This window comes from Rhea pennata, chromosome 4 (assembly GCF_028389875.1).
Source record: "Rhea pennata isolate bPtePen1 chromosome 4, bPtePen1.pri, whole genome shotgun sequence".
Classification (NCBI taxonomy): Eukaryota; Metazoa; Chordata; class Aves; order Rheiformes; family Rheidae; genus Rhea; species Rhea pennata.
In genome coordinates, this window is record NC_084666.1 from 45,322,620 (window position 1) to 45,344,388 (window position 21,769).

Below are 21,769 nucleotides of genomic sequence, written 5' to 3' on the forward strand. Positions count from 1 at the left end.
GGGTGTTTCTCTGTGGGTTGTCTGAGCAGAGATCACGGGAACTGAGTTCTGATTCGTTAAAAATACTTGAGCGTGTTCAGAACGTTAGGTACATCGGTAGCTCTACATCAGCTTGTACGCTCAAGAGTACATAGTTGGAACAGGATCTGACTCGAGCGTTTTTTAGAAAGCTTGTTTGAAATTTGATTAGTTTTTGCAAATATTCTTAAGAATGCATTTGTTCCTAAAACCTGCTCTTTACACAAAGATTCCCCATAGCTTAGTCACCCATTTGAATATTCAAGACGGAAAGAAAAGATCAAAAGGCTGCAGAGAGGGAAACTGCATTGCGGTCAGTGTTGGAATGGGACTCGGGAGACCTGGGGTCTTGGCTGGGCCACAAACCTCCCATGTGGATTTTGTTCATTCCTTCTTCTGTAAAATGGAGATAAGACTGTTTTCCTGTCACAAGATTAGGGGGGCAAACTTTTTCTAAGAGGTTTTAATGGTATGGAAAAGGGGCTCTATGGTAAATAGCTGAACATGGAAGTCAACACATCTAAAGTTTAATAAGCGTTTGTCCAACTCTTTGTTTTTAGTTATTGATCACAGATTAGTGATGGTAATTTGAGTTTTTTATTAAGCATGTGGCTTAAAAGGAGAAAAAACAATTATTTTTTCATCCCTAGTTAACACCCCTAATGAGTTTGCAGTAAAAATGGAATTTTCTCTGCACTTTAATGTCTGGTAGATTACTTACTTATGAAAACTTGCTACCCAGAAACTCTGCTCTTTTGTGCTTCTGATTGGTATGCCTGAATGAAAGCTAAAAATAAATCTAAGCTTTTCTTTCTTCCTTCTGTTCTAACAGGCATCCTTTTATAACCGACATTCAAAGCTCAGCATCTCTGAGTAACTCTCATCACACTTCATACCTTCTCTTCATACTTGCAGAAACATAAATGCTCTTAAGCATTGTGAAATCACTGTTATAATCTGTAGAACATGACAGCAGTTTGGGGAGGAGAATTACAGAGTATTGGGGAAACAAGCACACAAGCATCTCACAAAGAAGCAACGGGTCTCTTCTGGTTCAGGTTTTCCTATTTTGAGGCATTTTTTACGAAAGAGAGAATGGGATAGTGGAACAAGGATAGTGTAATGGGCATAACTGTTGGTAGCAATAGCTCATTTTCTTCTTAGATGTCAAAGTCAAAATTGTTTTTTTTTTATTGGTGGGATGGTTTAGAATTATTTTAAAATTACAGGAAAAATGGTGCACTGCTGTATCAGTGTAAATCCAGGGAAAGTCCACGTGTAAACTAGCATAACAAGCTAATTCTCAGAAAGAGTCACTAAAAGCACAGTGAAGCTGCAAGACTGAACTAGATCTACTAGAGACGAGGAGTGGCCTTTCCGGGATGGCTCAGGCACTTGCTGAGGCTCCAGAGCTGCAGACGCACTGCAATCACAAAACTAACATTAGCGCAGACAGGATGCATGAGTCAAGGATATTGAAGTGAAATGAAAAACATGGTATTCAGGCATCTGCCACTCGCCAATTGCTGGGCACTAGTTGTGGTTCATGCTGTTGATCAGAGCATACTGGAAAAGAAACAAAAATAGTTTAAATTGGGTTGACAGCTAACGTCCACCATGTGACTTACTGAAAGAGAGAACTGTTTAGCTGCAAGGGCATGACCGAAGGGGGCAGTAAGTGAAAAGCTCACAGTAATGCATTTCTTTTCTTTCCCCAACCCCATTCCCCCCAGATACCTTCCTCTCAGCTGACAAGGTCTATCGATCTGAAATGCTGAGTATAACCTGACAAGCAAAGTTTGTGTGGTCACAAAAACTGCAGCCCAGGTTTTGCTGCTTTCTTTTAGAACAGCTTTCCTGAATTAACACCCAGAATCTGTAGGTACTCAAAACAGAGGCATCATAACATGGCTCATTTATCTGGTTTCTTCTTGGCTGGAATCAAAAGAGTCTCATAACCTTGGCCACGACTAATAATAGTCATTCCTCTTTCAGAACATGCTCTGCTTTAACAATAACCCAGGTATTTGTGCGAGTGACTTAGTCGAACAGTTCGACAGCACATGTAAAGGTTCAAGAGCATGAACCTTTACATACAACATATGCCAACTACTGCAGGTTTGCTGTGAGCTTTAGACTGACGTTATTTTAGTAGTGAGATGCAACTACTCAGGCATGAATCTATTTTGAACAACTGGTTCAGATAAACACAGTATCTCTTGCTCTCTACCTTCCTGACCCCCAATTCTCTGCCTAAGCTATAGTTCCAACTCTGATATATATATATATATATATATATATATATATATATATTCTAATTGATGTTTGAGATAATTTTATGCTCTTTGTTCAAATATCTTTGTTTCCCTGTATTTCTGGGATCCGTCAGACAAGGTATCTGACTCTGCTACATTGTTTTTATATCAAGAATAAATTCATTCATTCTTTTGCTTGTGACCTGTGTAAGCTGTTTTGGCATCTCTGGCATTTTCCAGGAGCAAGATGTTCTGGAACTCTTGCGAGATTGTTTTATTTCCGTGACATTTTTAACTTACTTAAATCCTCTTGGATATGTATGTATTTATAAAATGATAACCTGATACTCTGAATATGCTGAGGCTTGTCCATTGTTATTGAAAAGACCATGCAATGGTGAAAATGTCTTTTGTTGTGATTGAAATGTGTTCAGTTTGTATATAGAGAAGGCAGATTTCAAAAGTTTCCAAACTAGTTTGGAAAAACTCCAAAGTAAAACTGTCAGTTATTTTAAGGCCTTCTGCATGCATCTGTCTAGAAACAGTCTTTGTGTCTGCTGTCCAAAATTCTGAGTTTCCTGTTTTAGCTTTTCTAAAACCTAAAGCTATTTATAGTTTGGATTCTGAATTGTAGCATTTTCTTCTAGTTTACTTTGTTTCCCCCTTACCTTACAGTAAATGAATGCACTGCTTGCACTTATTTGGCCAACAAAACTTGAGTCTAGAGGGTAGGACCGATTGACTGTGTGTACCTGGAGACCATCTGAGTCCACGTATACTGTCTCGAATTTATACGTAGACTCATAGTTCCTCAGAGCAGCTCTGGCCTATTGGTTGTGTAGAAAAGGCTTAGCTGACCTTTGTGTTTACACAGCATAATGGATTTGCCTTTTAAGCACTGATCAGCAATGGAGGTTATCTTTGATCTCCCTAACTATAACAAATTTTTAACTTGTGAATGAATTCACCAGTTCTATTGATAAATTCCCTGACTGGGAGCATCACATTAACACACTTGTAGGGATTAACTGTCTTGGTTAAGCCAAGCAAAACTTCACAAATACTGTCTAAAAAAATGCTAACTTTTAGCAGGATCACATTTATCATGTTCACTTCATCTCAAAAACAAAATCTAATAGTGTGTGTTTGTTCCTTCTTGCATAACTCAAAGTATTTTTTTTGCCTTATAAGGTAGCTTTCAGTCAATAACTGTCCAGCACTTAAATAAAAAGTAGGTTGGTGCAGCCAAAGGGTATTGCCAAATTACAATTAGGACATCTACTGTCCAGAATATTTATTGTAGTGCAGCTCAGTTATGTGAAAAACAACTTTTAAATGATGTGACTGTGACTGTTTTATAGTGCTGTTTTACGTTTGGTAGTAGCAGTGTTTCTTTGAAGACTTCTAAGGTTTCCTTTTCATTTCTTCTAAAGGATTTTTTTTAAAGCACCCGAACATCAACCCTTCAAATGAATAAACACAGAAAATGTGTAAAACATTATCCCCTACAGTTCTTTCAATAACACAGTAATTTGTGAGACACTTCAAGGTTCTGAAGGTCTTTCTGTCTGATTTCTAGGTATAGGCAGTTGTTGCTATACACAGTAATTAATTTGCTAAATCTGAAAATAACTTTTGGGAGGATCAGTCTTCGGCTGCGTCACAGTGCGACCTGGTGCGCATGAGGAAAGCACGAAGGCAAAAGCCACGTATTCAGCTAGCCGTTCATCCCTCCAGTGAGGAGACGAGCGTGTTGTGCTGTCTGCAGCAGAGTTCAGTGGGCTCTGTACACCAGCTGACAGTCCCCAGGTAGTAGCATTGGTTCAACGTGCTTTTTTTCATTCTGAACTTGTTTCCATCTCCTATTTTGAAGGCTCCAGCTATGGACTGTTATGGAACCCTGTATTTTCTTAAATTCACAACTGACAGTGAGTTATACTGACTTTTGTTTCAGAGGGTGAAAATACACATGGGTGTCAGAGGAGAAGATCTGGAAGAAGCGTGAAATTCAGGACTACCTCTTTTTGCAGGAGAGTAAATTGAGGTAATGCAATTCACAGAGTAAGGGCTTATAGGTGTTACCCACCCTTGTCTTGTGTCAATGCTAGGCTAAAAATAGAAGCTATTGCTGCTTCACGGTTCTTCTGTGTAGCCTATGGCCACCTTAGCTGACAAGCAGATGCACCTTGGGGTTTTGACCTGTGTTTGGCGTGGACCATCTACTCTGGGTTTTATAAGTGACTACTGAAAAGGTCTCTTCCTGGATATACCTCCTCCCCTGCCAAATGCCCTCTGGGACTGTGGTGATGAGCCCAGCACAAAGCTTAGGGGCAAGTGTCAATGGCATCCTCGAGGAAGAGCTGGCTGCAGACAGTGCTGGAGCCGGTGCTGAGCTGTGCACGACACCACCGCTCTCAGAGCTGTAGCCTGAAAACACAGTCAGTGGGGCTGTACAGGAATTTCGGCCTAATACTTTGTCGCTTGTCAAATGTTTTTTTTTTTTTTTTCTTTTTTTTTCTTTGCACAGGGTGCCTATAGAAATGGTTTTGTGATTCATGTCATTAGAGGCTGTTCTTCAAAAACTACTTTTGAACTGATACTGCACTAGAAAACTTTGGGATAATGTGTGGGTTTTTTCAGTTAGCTCTGCTAGGAAAAAAAAAACAAAACAAAATTGTGCAAAGATGTGCCTGTGCTGTTATTACTACTAGTTAGTTTAATTTTAAAATCAAATTGTTTAAGGCTTACATATTTAATAAGCATTGTCTAAAAAGAAAAAGAAATTGATAGGAGGTACATATTTCAGTGAATCTGTTCAAATATTTAGAGGTCTGTTCACTATTACCATTTCAGCTGATCACTTGTATTCTTTCTTTATTTATTTATTGTTACGGAGCCAAGTTCTTTCTCAGTCTCTCTCTAATTTGGAAATGCAATATCCCTGTTTGACATTTTTTTTGCTGTAAAAGGTCTGAAGCTAATGACTCTGGCAGATTGACTAGCCAAAATGCAAAAGTGAGCATTTGCAAAGAAGAATAACAACTGGATATTTGGATTCCAAAAGTGCTACCACAGTGATTAAAAAATAAAATAAAAAGCGCAAGTCCTTCATTTGATCTGAAACATGAATACAAGTTCATTTTGAGTTTACAAAGCTGAGAACACTGGCATCCTTCAACCTTCTTTGGAAAAGCAGCCAATTCAAACTTCCTGAGAGTGAAGTTTGTGGGAAGTGGCTTAACATATTAGAAAAGTGTTTTGAACTCCAAACAGAATAAGGTATTATGTGGAAAGATGAACTTAAGCTTAGCAAAGAAAACTACAAATTGTGAAACATACAGAGTAGGGTTTGACATATGCCACTGTTGCAGCAATGTGTGCAACGCTTCAAAATATTCTCTTTGTGGGGGAATACCTCATTAAAAGATTTTTTTTTCCTGGGTAAATAAGGAAATGGGAAAGAGTTTTCAAACATTGTAGTCAAACATTCATCTTTATAGACTCTTTGCAACAAAGTAAACTTCAAGTATTGCCCTGATCAAACGAAGTCTAAAAAGAAAAGAAAAAAGTACAACTATGTATGTCCTTGAAGCCTTACACATGAGCAACATAAAGGCCTACTGTATGAAATATGCTCTACAGGGACATGTAATATATGCAGAGCTGAAGAGTAGGGCAGGCCCGAGGAGTAATTTTTACTTCAAACAAACAAGCATGAAGTGACTCCAGGGTGCCATCAATCAGACAATCAGTTTTTAATCTTGCAAGTTCTTTTCTTTTCTTTTTTTTTCTTTTTTTTTTGGGGGGGGGGGGCTTTTTAAAGGTTTGTTTTTGATTTTTGGTGGTATAAATTAGTTGTTGTTATGCAGTAAATGATTGGCCACAGATATTCTACCCACAGAAGTGCTGCTCTGAGGCTGTAGGTGTGATGTTACTATATATTTCTGCGTAGACAGACCGCCTTTCCACACTAAATCATTATAAATATCCTTAATTTGAGCTGAGTAAATCTTCAGTTAAGTCTCAGATAGTTTCGGTTCTCTTCCCCCAAAATATATTTAAAAATATATTTTAAAAGTATACTGTGGGAACGGAATTTTTGGAGTCTATTTCAAAACCAAAAATTGAGAATTCACTCAGACTTGTGCACCTGCGTATGTGCACAAACTTCTCAAGCATAGATGAGGTCTCTCATATATTTTTTTTTTTTTTGAATACTGATGGACCTTAATACATCAGGTTCATCACCAAAAGCTGTTGTCTGTTTCCATTTTTTACTTTTCTCCTGAATGACAGCTTTCATTCTGCCTCAAGTGCAGGTATGGTGTTCCACCAAGGCCCCAAGCCTGGAAGTTGGCCCGTCCCTCTCCAGCAAAGTAAGTGATGAAAGGTGTGCAGAAAATATGGGATGGCTGAGGGTGTAAGGTGTAAGGCTGCTATCAATTCTCTGTGTCGTATCAGTTTCTTTGGATATTATTGGTTCAGAAGGTGAAGCTCTATCTCACCAATGTTTGCTATTCAAAGGTGCAAAAGGCGTTTTGTATCATTCATCTGTCTATAAAAGTGTCCAAAAAGTGATGATTACAAGCAAGCATCTCATAACTAATAACAGTATTGATTTAAATGTTCAGAACCTATCATCACATGTAGCATTCAAATAGTTCTTTGCGTTGGCAATTAAAAAAAAAGTACATAAGAAAGCTAGAATGCATCCAAGTTTGTAAAGTTTTATTGGTTGTTTGGTTGACGGCTGTTTAGGTTTTGTGTTTTGTTTTGTTTTTCTTTCCAGTTCTTTGTCAGTAGCTAGGGGAGTTGTCTTTATTTTTACAACAAATTACCCAGATGATGTGTAGCAGATTTTCTTTAGTAAATACAAAAGATAGTGGAAAATAAAACTGTTCCCCCTTTTCTATAGTTAAGAGATGATGGCAGCAGGGCAAGAAATACAAATTTCTCAGCTCACTGAATGAAAGGAGGGCTCTAACGTAGTGAATGAGAATACATTCTCTGCTAGCGTGGGAGCAAGATGACCAGCATGTAAAAACGCAACCATCCCTGTCATGCTTCGCCTTCTGTATTGTGTTTTGTTCAGAATCAAATCTGTACGAGAGTTTTGATTTCTTGTTTTACTAAATCTATGAGAGGAAAATCGTTTGTTTTGTGTTCAGAGCTGTTCAAAAGAGTGTTTTTTTTTTCCTGACGCTTTCTCCTCACATTTTGTTGCTTCTACCAGCTTCACTGGAAGTGCAATGTCATTGCATGGAAAGAAATCAGATAATGGTATTTTGTACTCTGATATTTAATGGATGCAAAGGGAAGATTTACCATTGTTTTTATAACTCCCTCCACAAAAGTTCTTAAAACAAGAAAGCCCTTTCCAGCACCTCCTCTACTGAAAGCAATGTGAGTATGTTCTGTTGCTTTTCAAGTAACAGAATTTATGAGGCTTTGAATGTGGTGAAGCTTTATTGGAACAATATCAAAGTGTTCTGTGACTTTGTTTTCCATCCATGGTGTAAAGGCCCTTCATGGATATTGAGCAAGGGACTACAGCAATCCCCTACTGTATCAGAATATCAGTAATGCACTTTATCAGCTTCCCAGAATTACTTAATTATGATCTGAAATTACAGTTTAGCAGTGCTGAAAAATCTGTTGTGACAGTTTCTCATCAACACGCAGTAGATTAGCTTAGCTGTTTGTTGTTTGACTGACTTAACAGAAATAGGCTAGGAAAGAAATTTTACAGAAATCAAGAGTATTGCAAAATTACACGTTCCTTTAGCCTGAGCCACAAATGAGTGCAGAAGTTCAAGCGGAAGTTGGCAGTTCCAAGACCTTCTGAAGCACTATAACGAAGACTAAATGGATGTACTGATTAGCCAGTCTATGTTTTAGAAAATGCCGACAGCAGTAGGACTTGTGCCTGTTAAAAGGGATACGAGTTCCTCCCGCTCTCTCAGTAGCCAGGAACTCAAGAGTTGTGGCAATCCTCGCTTTGGGGAGATGCAGCTTCACCTACTCTTCTCCATAAGATCTTTCACCTTCCAGGGAAACATCTTAAGCTTTGAATGGTAAGATGCTCTAAGCTAGATGTTTTGTCAGCATCTCCTGCTGGTGATGGAAATAGCTCCTGGGATATGTATGTGTATATGATAACTATTAACTCAGTGCAGTCTTAATGCCTCCTGCTAGAAAAGTATGACTTCCCATTGAACTAATTCAGTCTTTCAGGAAATTAACTGAGAATTCAAAGACTAAATAAGAATCTAGTATTTCAAAATCAGAAGGATCTGAGCAAAAGCTGGTTGTGTGGGTGAGGTATAAGGCTTCACTTGATGTGTTTCCATCTTCCCTGCCTGGATGTGTTTGGCTCTGAATACATAAACACATTTTCTATGCGACACTTCCCTCTCCCTTTCCAGCCCCAGGGAGTCACTAGTACTTGCCTGCCCATGCCTTGCTGGCCAGGGGTTGTCGCACACTGGGAAGCCCTCAGAGCTGCTCATAGTGCATCTCTCCTCCTCCCCAAGCAGTGAGGAGGCTGGGGAAGGAAGGCACTGGACTCGCAGCCTTTCCTAGGTGTCACAGCATTAGCCAGTTCTAAGGGTGGTGTGCTCATCGCCAAATACAGTTTGTAATCTCACTTTGGGCACCCATGTGCCCATTATCAAAATCTGTCCTATTATATGCTGTAAACTGAAAGTTCAGGGTCTGTATCTGTGGCCAAACATAACAAATGAGACAGAAAAAGCCAAAGAAAGAACAACAGAAGAAACAGAATATTATTTTTGTTAAAAACTAATGCATTTAAATGCAAAAATCTTTCATTGAAAGAAATATTTATAATCCTGGCTGACACACATTCACGTAAGAGGAAGAGTATTTTCTGTATTAAACAGCAAAAAAAATTATTTCCCCCTCTGTCCCTGTTATTACAGGGGACAGATTGTTATTACAATACCAAGTAAGTCTTGAATGCAGTAAGTAGGCTGCATTTCCACTTGAAGGAATCACTTCTTGAGTGGTTCTCACAGGGTCAAATCTTCCATAGTCTAATATTTTTCTGTCTGCATATGTATACTCAAAATAACCTGTTCTGACACTTGTTTCTACTTGCTCTTGGACTATGCTGCACCTAGAAGAGTAGTGTTAAGAAAGGTGCAGCAAAACGCATTTCTACATTATCCCATAGCCCCATAACACTTAAGTCAGTCAGTCAGTCTTCCATTTCACCTGCACAAAGCCACAAACACTTCTCAAGTGGCACAGTGTCCTGATTACCACAGCCAGTGCATATACAAATATTGGCTGGGACTTTCCTCACTCACTATTTTTCTAACTTAACTATATTCTTTGTTTAAGGTTGGCTTTCCCTTATGTTATGAGCTTCATGACCAAGGTAGATATTTTAAGAAAAAAATCTTCCCAAAGAGCATCACTTCCCAAAAATCCTAGTGAGGCTGAGTGGGAAAGGGCAGCCAAGTGCCAACACAAATACCATTTGAAAAGCTGGGACTTTCAAAGGACAAAAATACCAGGCTGTAACAACATTTCTAAACAAAATTGTGATGGCAGTCACTCCTTCTTTTGGTACATCTTCCTACTCAGCACCATCTCTAATGGTCTGGATTCTTCTGCGTTTAATCCTATTTGAATAATTTGGGCTTTGTATTTCAGTAACAGTGTGAATATTTACCAATGGTGTTATTGTTAGTTGTAACAATTGCCCAGTTGCAACTATCTCTGGTTTATGCTTTCAGTGGCTAAATTAAGGCTGAAGCTTTTTCCCTTTGTCCCACTTCATGAGGTGGATGAACAAGCCTCCATTTTAGCAGCAAAACTGGCCAAACAGTAGACCACAGGTTAACGTTTTATCATATACGGTCAGAATGATCCCTAATAAATGACTGTATAGCCCTGAGGCAAGATGCAAGTGGGAGCTGAGACACATGGACTCTAGTAGAGGTTCTTCTTGTTAAACTGACATTGGATAAAAAGCACTCTCAAGAGGTGAGTGACTAGGTTGCTCACCTAATTTTTACCTGCTTTTTTTCCCCCCCTGTTCTCCCTCTCCCTTTTAATGAGAATTACACATCAGCCAAAGTCACTAATTTGCAGGGATTTCAAAGTGTATGGATGACTATTTATTTGTAGTGCTGCTGGTTTACTTGAGCTTTGATTTCAAAAAAAAAAAAAAAAGGTAGTAGCGTCATATTTTGTAGCATTGCTCATGATTATGTGTACATGTAACCAATAGCCATAATTAAATGCTGGAGGAAATGCTGCATGCACTGTTGACTGATGCACAGTTTTTATTATGCAAAGTCTACAGTAAATATGTCTGCATTTTTTTTTCTTTCCTTTAGGTGCTCATAAGACTGAATCAGTTAAGGGTTTTTTTGTGTTTTTAAGTAATTTATACATTTTAAGATAATTTTATACTTCATTTTATAGTTCTACTGTTTTATATGCTACAGAGGCTTTTTGCTCTCAGCTACATAGTGGAGCTTTCCTTTAACAAAATGTATTATAATGCCCAGTGTAAATTCATTTATCCTGGTTTCTCTTTTATTAAGTATTATGGCTTACAAACCATTAGCAGTAGTAGAAGAAAAACCTTAGAAGTGAATGAATGAAGTTTCCTAAAATATTGCTTGAGTAGGAATTACATTTAATGGTCTTCCCTCACTAGCAAAAAGATGAGAGGATTTATAATGTTTAGGCTTTAAAATTAGACTTGTTTTTCTTTTTGAATTAGTAGAATGCCGATGCACTAGTCATAGCAAAGCCAGCAACTCTGAGCAATTACTAGAGCACTTGCTGATGTGGAACTTGGGGTAGCTGCAGACTAAAGCTATGTACACACAGGGACTTAGGTGCCTTGGTACTCAGGCATCAAAGAGGGCCTCAAGCCATGCACAGCTATTTTCTGGTGCCAGAAGACCTGAGCTCCTGCCTTTATCCATCAGCAACCTGCTCCACTGCCCTCCACCACCCACCAGCAAAGGGAAGCTTCTCAGGCCGTATATGGGTGGCCAAGTACTCATGTGCTGCTTTGTCCAGTAGCCAACTGGGCTGATTTGAGCTAAGAAATGAGGGATTCTGATACCTTAGCTCTGAGCGATTTACTTAAACTCCTCAATAAGTGCCTGTCCACGGGTGCTAACATAAGGCTGTGAGTAATGCTGACAAGGGTGAGGTGGCCTAGGTACTTCTAGAGAGGAAAGGAGAGAGCCTAATCCCAAGTTAGGGGATCTGATAGCTGTATTCAGTTTAGCATGATTTTTGAGACAGCATTTTCTTTAATCCTTCTGTAAAATAAGGATCACTTCCCAGTGACTGTGAAATGTGCAGATTCTCTAGGCATGGTTGTTATCCGGCTTTCCAGACTGAAAATCCTGCCCCTCCTGGATTTCCTTTTAGAAATTTAGATGTTGGTAAGTAAGTAAGTAGAGCATAAAATTGATGCTAAACTGAGTTCCCCTTGTGGACAAGGTTTTAACAGTTCTTCTACTGTCAGTCTTGACTGTTGTTCAAAGCTGATGTAAAATTGTTACAGGTGTTAATCACACTTCTGCAGAGGGATTTAAGAACAGATATCTTCCTTCATCTAGCTTGTAATTAGACAAAGTTACCACGTTGCTCAGTAAAATACTGAGTTAATACGAATAACACGCATGTTCACAGTAGTTTTAATGCATCTATCATTAATACTAAGAATTGATTAACAACAATTACAAAAAGGACTTCAGAATAAAACGCTGGAATGCTGCTCCTTTAGAAAGAGTACCTATAATTGTATATTTACCCTGCCTCAGAGGATTGCAGTGGAGCTTGGCATACAAACAGTCTTTATTACTGAATTCAGTACCCAGGCTTCTGTAGGAGATTTTTGCTTTTGCTAATTGTTTGCCAGACCTACAATTATAAGCTAGCCATCAATTGAAACATTCATGTTTAAGAACCACTTATTTCAGAAAGAATTTAACATGCAGTAATATTGAAAGGCTATATCTAAGATGAAGACTAATTATTCTCTGCTCACCTAGCTTTCTGACAAGTAACTGCATTTTTGAGCCACAATTTTTGTTCAAACAAATTAAAAATTGACGTTAAAACTTGTAACAATGCTTTCATCACAGCTGCATTTCCCCACAAAGCACAAAAGATGTTGACTTTAATATTCAGAAGCAAGTTTGTTGTTTATTAAATACATTTATCCAGAGGAATGTGTAGTATCATATTAGGTGTTCTGGCTAACAGGACACTGTTACAAGACTTGAATTCAAGCATCTGTCCCTTCTCTTTGTGTATCAGTGAGAGAACAGGCAGAAATCCACACCTGCCTTATGCTATATTGAGGTCTGAACATGGAGAATGATTAATTCACATCATCTTTGAAAACACTCAGTTCCTGCAAATGGCTCAAAGCAAGCATGATCTAACCCACTCCAAAATACTTCATTCCAGTAAGCTAAGGAACTTTTTTTTTTCATATTAACATGGTCCTACTTATTTTCTCCTAGATTTGCAGTGGAAACAGACCTTTGGAATTGAGTTAAATCTATCTACATATCAGTACAACATTCTAATCAGAAACAGCTACTTATCTTCTAAGAATGATAGAAGTCATATTAAACATGAAATAGATTTTCTAGATGTTTTTGCAGTATGTAATGAGTCTTCTAGGAAATTGGGTCACTAGTAACTAGCAGTGTGGTTAAATTTGACTTTCCTGTTTTCTTGGGTTATTGTGTGTTACTGAAACAGAAAAGAGAAAGAGGAGTTAATTTTTGTTTGGAAAACTAACTACAGGCTATCTTTAATGCACTATGGTGATTTTCATTTAAGACAGTTATTTATAAATAAATAGTGTGTCACTTCCAAAGTGATTCAAAATAGAAGTCGTTGTTAGGTAATGAGATGACAGAACAAGGATCAGAAATGGCACTGGCTTATTTACTATCCCTAGAGCCATAAAAACATTGGATAAAAAAGAGCAGGTTCCCTGGGAAGAACACTCAGGTTCTTCTCTGGGTGAGTTTTGCCGTGTTGCTAACCATTATCCAGACTTAAATTTAGAAATAAATCCATGCCAGATTTTTTCTGTGCACATTTATCATTCTGAATAGTCATGCTGCTGATGCTAATATGACCCTCTTGAACAGTACAACTGTATAATGCTGCTCTGCAGAGAAGCCTCAGATAATGATCCCACAGTCAAGGAGTTGCCAAATATATTTAAGCCTGAGAATTAGCTAGATGATGCAGTACTCACTCTAAGGGCAGCAAGCAGCTGAATGGAGCATCTCTCTTCTCTGCTCTTCTATCTCAGGTGGTAGTAACTTCCTTCCAGTTTCTTTTTTAAAAAGAGAGAGTTTAGTCAGCATATACCATGTTCTTGTCTCTACAGCTAGTATAGTAAAAAATGCTAGCACAGCACTGAATATTTACTGCCGAAAGTAAATCCTGAGACTACCCCACTTCTCAGCTCGCCTATGGCTAAAAGAAACTATGTTAAGTGAAGAGCAGGAACAAAGGTAAGACAGAAGATAGCTTAACAAATAGAGGGTCAAAAAAACCACCCCACTACGAAGAAAATGTTCATTGAAAAACTTGATGAACAAGTATTAACAAGAGCCTGTATGCCCCAGTTCGTAATAAAGATGTCAAATCTCAGAAGACTGAGGGTTAAGCACTGCTTATAGACATCAAAAAAAGCAATAAGACCTAGAAATGTGTGCCATTTATTGCTCTTTGAATGACTGACAGATTTCTTGGGGCTTTGTGCCACTGTTCATATCCAAAGTCCAACCTAGATAATTTCTGCAGACAATAGATTATACTTTGTTCTCTTGTTCTTCTGGTCAGAGAAAAAAAGAGAGAGCGAGCTGACACAATACATAGCTAATTAACAAACCAGTGTGCAAGTACAAGCAAGTTTGAGCAATGATTACCTCAAAATAATATTTAGGTTTTGGAAATGGGCCAGCCTAGCTTCTACTGTACAACAGTCATGCTGTCACAGTGATTACTTTTCTTGCATGGCCCCATCGCTGAGGTGAGATTGGATAAGGATGCTAGTAATAAGTAAGTATCCTGAACATAACAGGAGGTTTATGTAGGATATTTTCCACTGAAGTCTCATAGCACTGAAACACCTTGAACCATAAGTTAAACTGAATGTGAAATTGTAATGCATAGGTTAAGACACTTCTCTATAAACCAAATTGTCTAGGAGTGGAAAAATGCAGAAATCCAGCAATGTTTCTGTGTGGAAAGTACTCAGCTGTGAGAATGCTAGCCAAATAGGGAGAAGATTCTTTTCCAGCTCCTGTTGTTGAGTCCAACTCGGTATCATTACTTAGCCTTGCTTGGGAAAGGAGTCATTTATTTTTATCTTCTTAACAAAACTATTTTCTACAGTATGTATGTTAGTTCCTTTTTGCATTTGGAAAACCATTTGAAATAACAAACAGCCCCTTTATCCTGCTACCCTTATGATACAGTATTTGTACCTGAACAGCAGTCAGGAGTTCAGAAATATAATTTGGAGAGAAGGCACTGAAGGAAAAGAGCAGTACATGCTGCCTACCTCCGCAGAGGGACTTGCAGGGCAGCATAATCCGGGCTAACAGAAACCAGGATCAGACAACAAGATACCTCCAGAGCAAGCCAGCTGTATGTCACTTTGTACAATACACTTATCTTTGCTATTTTTTTTTTTGAGTAAGCAATCTATTAGTATTGTGCTCATGAATACAATTTCAATTACTTTTTTCTAATTAGCTCCACACTGTTCTGCTCCTTGTCATATAAATATGCAGTACTATGCATAATGGAACTTGAGACTTGCTTTTATCCCTCTTTTATGAACCAGGTTGTACTAACTGACTAATTTATATTTTATAGTTAGATTTTACATCCTACTGTTCCCCCCACTCACCAGGCTTTTTTTGGAAATTGTTCACAGTTTGCCATTTTAACAACTGAGAGGAATTCATTTTTGATTCAGAACCATACTACCTCTGTTTAGTTCCCTTTGAGATCCCCAGTTTTTAAAAAACATCCAGCTATCCTTTGTGGAGAGCTGCTGCAAGAAATGCTATTCTGGTTCATTTGTGTATAGAAACAAAATTGTTGCCTACAAATCCTTTCATTTGAACAAAAAAAGATGGAATTAACAACCTGCCATGTTATTGATCGATTACAGTGTTAGGTGCCTTAATGAAATTAGGGCTGTGCCTTTGTGCCCTACCATTTCACTTAGATTTGTTCATGTATTAGAGGCCAGCATTCCTACTTGTTGGTCAAGCTCATACTCCCCATCAGCATTTTGAGGTGGCTCAAATATAAACACAGTATGTCTCTATTCTTTTAACATAGATAAGGGTTGAAGCTCTTGTTCATAACTAGATCACATAATCCCCCACTACTTATTAGACTTTCCAAGTGTAAAAAAAAACGGTCTGAGCCCTTTACACCCAAGCTCACTCCTATTCATCTCTCCTTACATCTTTTCAATCTTTTTTCTCCCAGTTTCCTAAAGTGGGATACAAGCAGATAGTTGTGGTGCTGACACATCCTTTCCATTTATAACTATCTGCATCATGTATTGATACTACCAGCACAGAGCAGAACTACTCCCTTTGTGTAGGGATATCTGTAATACTCATTTCTCTTGTTCTGATACCACTTGTTCTAATCGATCAGGAATATGTAATACACCATAAAAGAATTCTCTTTTAGTCCACAGTGGATGCAGGACTGTACTTACAGCTTACTGGGAGGAGATCATCTTCTATCATTCAGCCTGTATCTTCCTGTGGGTTTTGGCTGATGACCTCCATTGCTGTCGTCTGCTGGATTCTCACACCTTCGTTTCTTGTTGCATCTTCTCTTTCAGAAAGCTCTAAATGAGCAAATACTTTCCTAGCCACATAACACCATGTCATGGGGGAATGCTGGTCCGTGTCAGCAAGATTCACACATCTATCTTGTCCTTCTAGGAAGGAGGCTTTGCAGCTGGATTTCCTAACCTGTCCCAGCATATTCTGAGTTAATGTGCTGAAGAGACACCACTGCACAAAGCAGGGAGCCTTTCTGCAAAGGGAAAGGAAGGCACTGCACTCTCAGCCTGAACAGGTGCTCTTGCCATACAATGCCTGTACAAAAAGTACAGAAGTAAAGTTGGTGCTCTTTTTAACAGAAAATAGCATTTAGCTGGTAATATTAATCAAACTAGTAACAACACTAGCAATGTTAATGTAAAATAGACATGCTCAAATGATGCTTATTGAGAATGAACACTTAAAAAAAACATATTAATTCCTACTAGGAATGAAAGAGGAGCAAAGTTGGGAGCCTGCAAACAATACACATGTAAATCTAACACTGTCCTCCAGACCTATCTACATATTCTTATGGTAGAGATATAGCTCACATAGCAATTGGGCTACAATGTATGAGCATCATTTTTTGTACAAATTAGTATGAATAGCATGCATGTTTCTATTTAAAACGTTTCTGAATGTGTAACTGAATCAGCAGTTCAGAGCTCCACATTTTTGTTTTTATTTGATAAGGTACTACTATCCACAGTTCTGCCACATTTCACAGCAGTCAGTGTGATTCTTCTACAAATAATAACCAGAAGAATGGTTACTGTCTTGATAACGAACATTTCCTTAGATTATATGTTAGTAACACTGAAAAAAACCCAAATCTGATCACCATGAATAAATGACACAAATGCTCTGACATCTCAAGGTTGTTTTTAAACAGACAGTGGAGGGCCCAGAGCCCCCTTTTCACATTTTTTCTGCTCCACCTTTCTCATCTTGTTCATTCTTACTCTTTACGCTGCTTTATACAGAAGAATGCGTCTACAGAAAGACAATATACCCAGCTATGTGCGGAGTGCATTAGAGCCTTAAATGAGCAAGATAACCGTCCCTAAATAATTATCAACTACATATCAAATCATTAGTATTACAATGTGTGGATTCAATATTAACATACCAATAAGAAAAACTGTTTTCCTATCATGTACCAAAATTTAATACCCATTTAAAACTGAAAACCAGTTCCTCCTCATTCAAGAAAAACATTCTCTCTTAATTAAAGCCTAGAAACCTACCATAATTGAAAGCATATGTCCAAATTTACATATACATTTTTACATTATGTATTTACAATTAGACTGTACATTATATAGACCTCAGCTCCCTGAAATACTCAGTCATTAAGGATTAAACACATGAGATCAAACAAATGGGGGATATAGCTATAGCCATACTCAACGCTGTAGCACATGTATTCTTTTATGTTTGGCTGCCTAGTAAATGCTTTGTTCCCAATTGAGATACCTCATGCTCATCCTAACATTGAGGCAACAACCTGCTTTACAAAGAGATCTCCAAAATTAGCAAATTAAGGAGGAAAAATACCTAATTTAGCCAACTGTTAAGCTCTCTCAAAAGACAGTGCACTTAATTCAGTGTTTCTTAATGGGGACATGATTTGTTTCCCACTACTCAAGCCTGTGAGAAGCACCAAAATCAGCTCATTTTGTTATAAGGAAAATCTCAGGGAGCATAACTGGCACTGTTGTAACTAAGTCCACCCCTGAAGCTGCTGATTTGATGTCCTCAACACTCAAATTAATGGGGAACATCTATTTCTCATTCTGCCCTGTTTATCCAAGCAAGAAAGCCTCTGCTGTGGGAGCGTCAATTCTACAAAGAAAAATAGACAGTAGCTGAGATAAAGATTGTTATCGTCAAAACTCTATGTTGTGCATCAAAATGATAGATACTTGGATCCTTTGTAGATCCAGTCTGTGGCTATGGCATTCTGAGTCTTTGTCTACAAAGAGATTTTTCTTTTCCTGCACGTTTCTTTATACTATTACTGAACGTGTTCAATTTTACAGGTACTGGCAATAGTTAGAATTATGTCTTATATGAAAATCTTTATTGAAGAACTTTTGCTTTTTCCCTTTCTTTTAAGCATAAAAAGACTTAGGTACCTAAAGTGAGAGTGAAATGGAATTCAGGCATTGGAATCCAAAATCAAGATTTTCAAAAACCCCTATTACTGTGCTTTATCCTGGAACCTGAAATCCTTAAGTCTTTAGCCCTCCCCTCCAACACTTTTGTCTGAATCTTGGCTTTCAAGTATTTCCAGATGCACCTCATTTTGCACAGGGCTGAGTTTCCTAAGGGTAGCAGGGAAAATAAGAAGAAAAAGAGGAGAGATCTGAATTGCAAACTAGATAGCATATAGATACTGAATTTTAAGATGGTAAAAATAGCAGAGATGTAAAAACATAAACTAATCTTACTACGTGTTTAGGCAACCATAAGTCAAACACACACCTGTGTTTTTACTAATAGTGTTAAAATGATGACTGAAAGTAGTTCATAACCGACCATAGCCAAGAGTACTGATAGTTGAACGAGCAGCAAAACATCTTAACTATTTCACATACAAGGGGGCTTGGGATTCACAAGCAAGCTTTCCTTGAATCAAAAACCCGCAGAAAGTTTGATTTGGTGTCTGTGATTAGGCCAGGGATACTATTGCATGAAAATCAGGGCGGAGGGGCAGTGGGAAGGTTTCTCAGTTTCCGCTGTTGAGCGGCAATGGATGTGAGAAGCATATAGCTGGAGAAACAGTAAGCAACAGCAACATAGCAACGAGCTGGCATCCAGGAATAGTAGTGATACCAGTTCCAGTTCCTGCTCCCGAAGGTAAATATATTACTTCAATAACTGTTTAATATAAAATGCTGACACAGTTTGGGACATGAGAATCAGAGACAGCTATTCTCCATCCCAGATGGATGACAACCAATAAACTAGTAAATTGTCACATACCTTCTGATGTTCATCCTCGGGGCTTACTGAATGATGTGTTTTTCCCACCTTGCATGTTGGCGTAGCTTCAAAAAAACAAAGCAGGGGGGCAGAGTGCCCACTTTCCAGGATGTCCTGCAGCCTTCTCTTCAGTCACTTTCCAGGCTTATGAGGACATTCACCAACCTGTTGGACAGGCTAGTTATTTAAAGACCAGATTTTCATTCTTCCTTCAAAAGAAAGTTTGAGATTAATCTACAAAGAGAGCTTTCTAGGCTGTGGATCTTAAGTGAAAAGAGAGGTCTAAGCTCAAGAGACAGGAAGGATTTGATGCAAAGCAATAATGAGAATAACTTATTAACTAACTTTTTAATTAGTTCTCTAATTTGCAAAGTGATGGCTGGATTCCATTTTAGTCACCAAACCCTCCCTGTGCAACCCATGGGGGGAGTCTATGCCTAATAGGTCTGAGATTAGGCTTGGAGGCCTAAAAGGGTTAGATGTTAAAATTTCTAAATTAAGAGAGCAATTCTCATGTGTTAATATTTACCACTTATTTTCTTGGAAGGCACACAAGTACTGCCCTAGATACTCTTGAGAAATCCCAATCCTTTTTCCATGTTTATGAATATTTTAGTTCATTTGTTCATGTGCTACAAAATTAGGTTTAAGAATCAAGTCTTAGGTACAGGATGCTGGCTGTTGGGGAGCTTTAAGCCTCTCCAAAAAAACCTGGAAACTTGAAATATCTACAGCAAAACAGTATATTAAACTTAGCCCAAGCAAAATACTATGGTAGAGAGAGGCAGAAACTCCGAAGCCTTTAATAGCTAATGAAATCAGCATAATTTTTCTCTAGCTTCACTTTACAATAGCCCTTTACATTCTGACATTTTTGTTTATACATACAGCTATGCTATTATTCTAGAAAAGGAAAGCTATTTTAAATGATAACATCACCACCAAAATAATACAATAAATAAAAACTAAAGAAAATTAAATGAGCTTACTACTTCAAATAGAACGTAGAGGAGAGTTCATCTTAATGCCGTTGTTACTGACAGACCTGACAGAAAGAGATCACATAAACAAGAACATTTTGGCAATAAAAGCAATACAAAATTTGCTAGCACACAACAGTTTTTTTGCTTACTGACAGTATGGGTCTAGAGAGCACAAATGAGATGCCAGAGCTGCAACTACTTGTCAGCCCATATACAATGGAAGGCTAATGCACTGCAAATTTTACCATGGGCACTTTCGCATTTTCCCATCTCTCAAAGAAAGAAAAGGGACAGAGACACACACTATAAAAAAAGCAGTCTTGTGGCTCAAATAATTAGCCAACAGTTGGTTCTTCACCTGTAAGAGAAGTTGATAAAAACAGTTCAGCTACAATCCTAATTAGAAAGAATACATCCCTTTTCATTTCCCATGAGGAACAGGTACAATAGTGGGCAGTTTCTTTACTCACAAATCAAGCTAATTCCCTGGATTGAAAAGCTCCCTCTCTTAATGCTTCCTAAGGTGGCACTAAAATGCTCCTCCAATTCTCTCCTGCATTTTTTGTGTGCTCCCAGCTGCAGGGTCCCAGCCCCTCTTTCTCCACTATCAGTATTCAATTGCTACTTCATTTTGGAAGAAAGACAACCAGCAAGCACATATATGCATGATAATATATATTAACCTGTAAAACGTAACAGATGTGAGAGGAGACAACTACTGAAAACATCATTAGACATTTACTTGGTTATAAACACATCCATAATTATAATCTGATCTATGATAAATGATCTACTAGTACTATAATTCAGTATGTTTTTTCAGTCATGTAATATATTCAATCAGGGCACATACGGTGCAGATTTCTGTTGGCAGTAAACAACCACCTGGAACCATAGCCTGTCAGATGAGATCAACACTTACCCGCAGGAATGGAGCCTCCCATTTCCACTGGTAATTTAAAATGAGCTGGCCAACTGCAAACATTGGTCTCAGCTGAAAGGCAGCAAGCAGCAGCAACCAAAGCCTGTTGTTGACAGTTAAGCACCTTGCTGAAGCTTGAGAAGTAAAGAAAGAACTTGCCCAAGACATTCATTAGTGCTTTTTGAGATGTGACGGTTAGCAGTCTTGCTATCTTCTAATCGAGATGGGTGTTGTCTCCTCCATTATGTTGTACTTCACCAACAGGTTATGGTAAGTTGTTGACTTCAGAACAGCACAGGTGGGAAGCAGGAATGTGCTTCCCAGCAGAGAATGGAGTCCAGTTGTAACGGGAGCAGGAACACTCAGGCATCACAGCCGAGACCTGTGCTAGGCTGCCTCCAAGAAAAGAGGTGGAAGAGGAGCACTCAGCAATCAACCAAAGTCTGACCTGGGAAGCAGAAAAAGGGAGGGCAAGACAGAAAGAGAGCAGAGTTAAGAGCAGCTTCCCAGATTACTTCTCAGCTGCTAACATGCTAGAAATCCAGACTAAGGTTTCCAACATGCATCAAGACACAAAATCTAGTGAGCTGCACTGGGCAGCTAATAATGTGCATGGTAGGAGATAGAGGCCACAGAACTGGTTTCACATAAGAAACAAGTAAAAAGCTTAAACAAGCTCTGACTCTTAGCCTATATAGTTTAGGATTG

General features: G+C 38.4%; 2 long non-coding RNA genes across 3 annotated transcripts in view; one reads left to right on the forward strand and one right to left on the reverse strand.

Moving 5' to 3' along the window:
• Positions 1 to 1,471: 1,471 nt before the first annotated feature.
• Positions 1,472 to 16,339, reverse strand: LOC134139938 (uncharacterized). 2 transcript variants are annotated; one of them, XR_009958289.1, is made up of 3 exons: positions 16,054 to 16,339; positions 13,555 to 13,635; positions 1,472 to 1,584 (listed from the first exon to the last, which is right to left on the reverse strand). It is a non-coding gene; the product is annotated as an uncharacterized LOC134139938 (long non-coding RNA). The 2 variants fall into 2 exon arrangements; XR_009958290.1 differs by lacking the exon at positions 1,472 to 1,584 and adding an exon at positions 12,995 to 13,037.
• LOC134139940 (uncharacterized) overlaps positions 4,234 to 21,769 on the forward strand; it is a 40,026-nt gene continuing 22,490 nt past the window's right edge. Inside the window, exons 1-2 of the long non-coding RNA XR_009958291.1 lie at positions 4,234 to 4,317; positions 6,588 to 6,649. This is a non-coding gene — a long non-coding RNA (uncharacterized LOC134139940). The remainder of the gene's footprint in view (positions 4,318 to 6,587; positions 6,650 to 21,769) is intronic.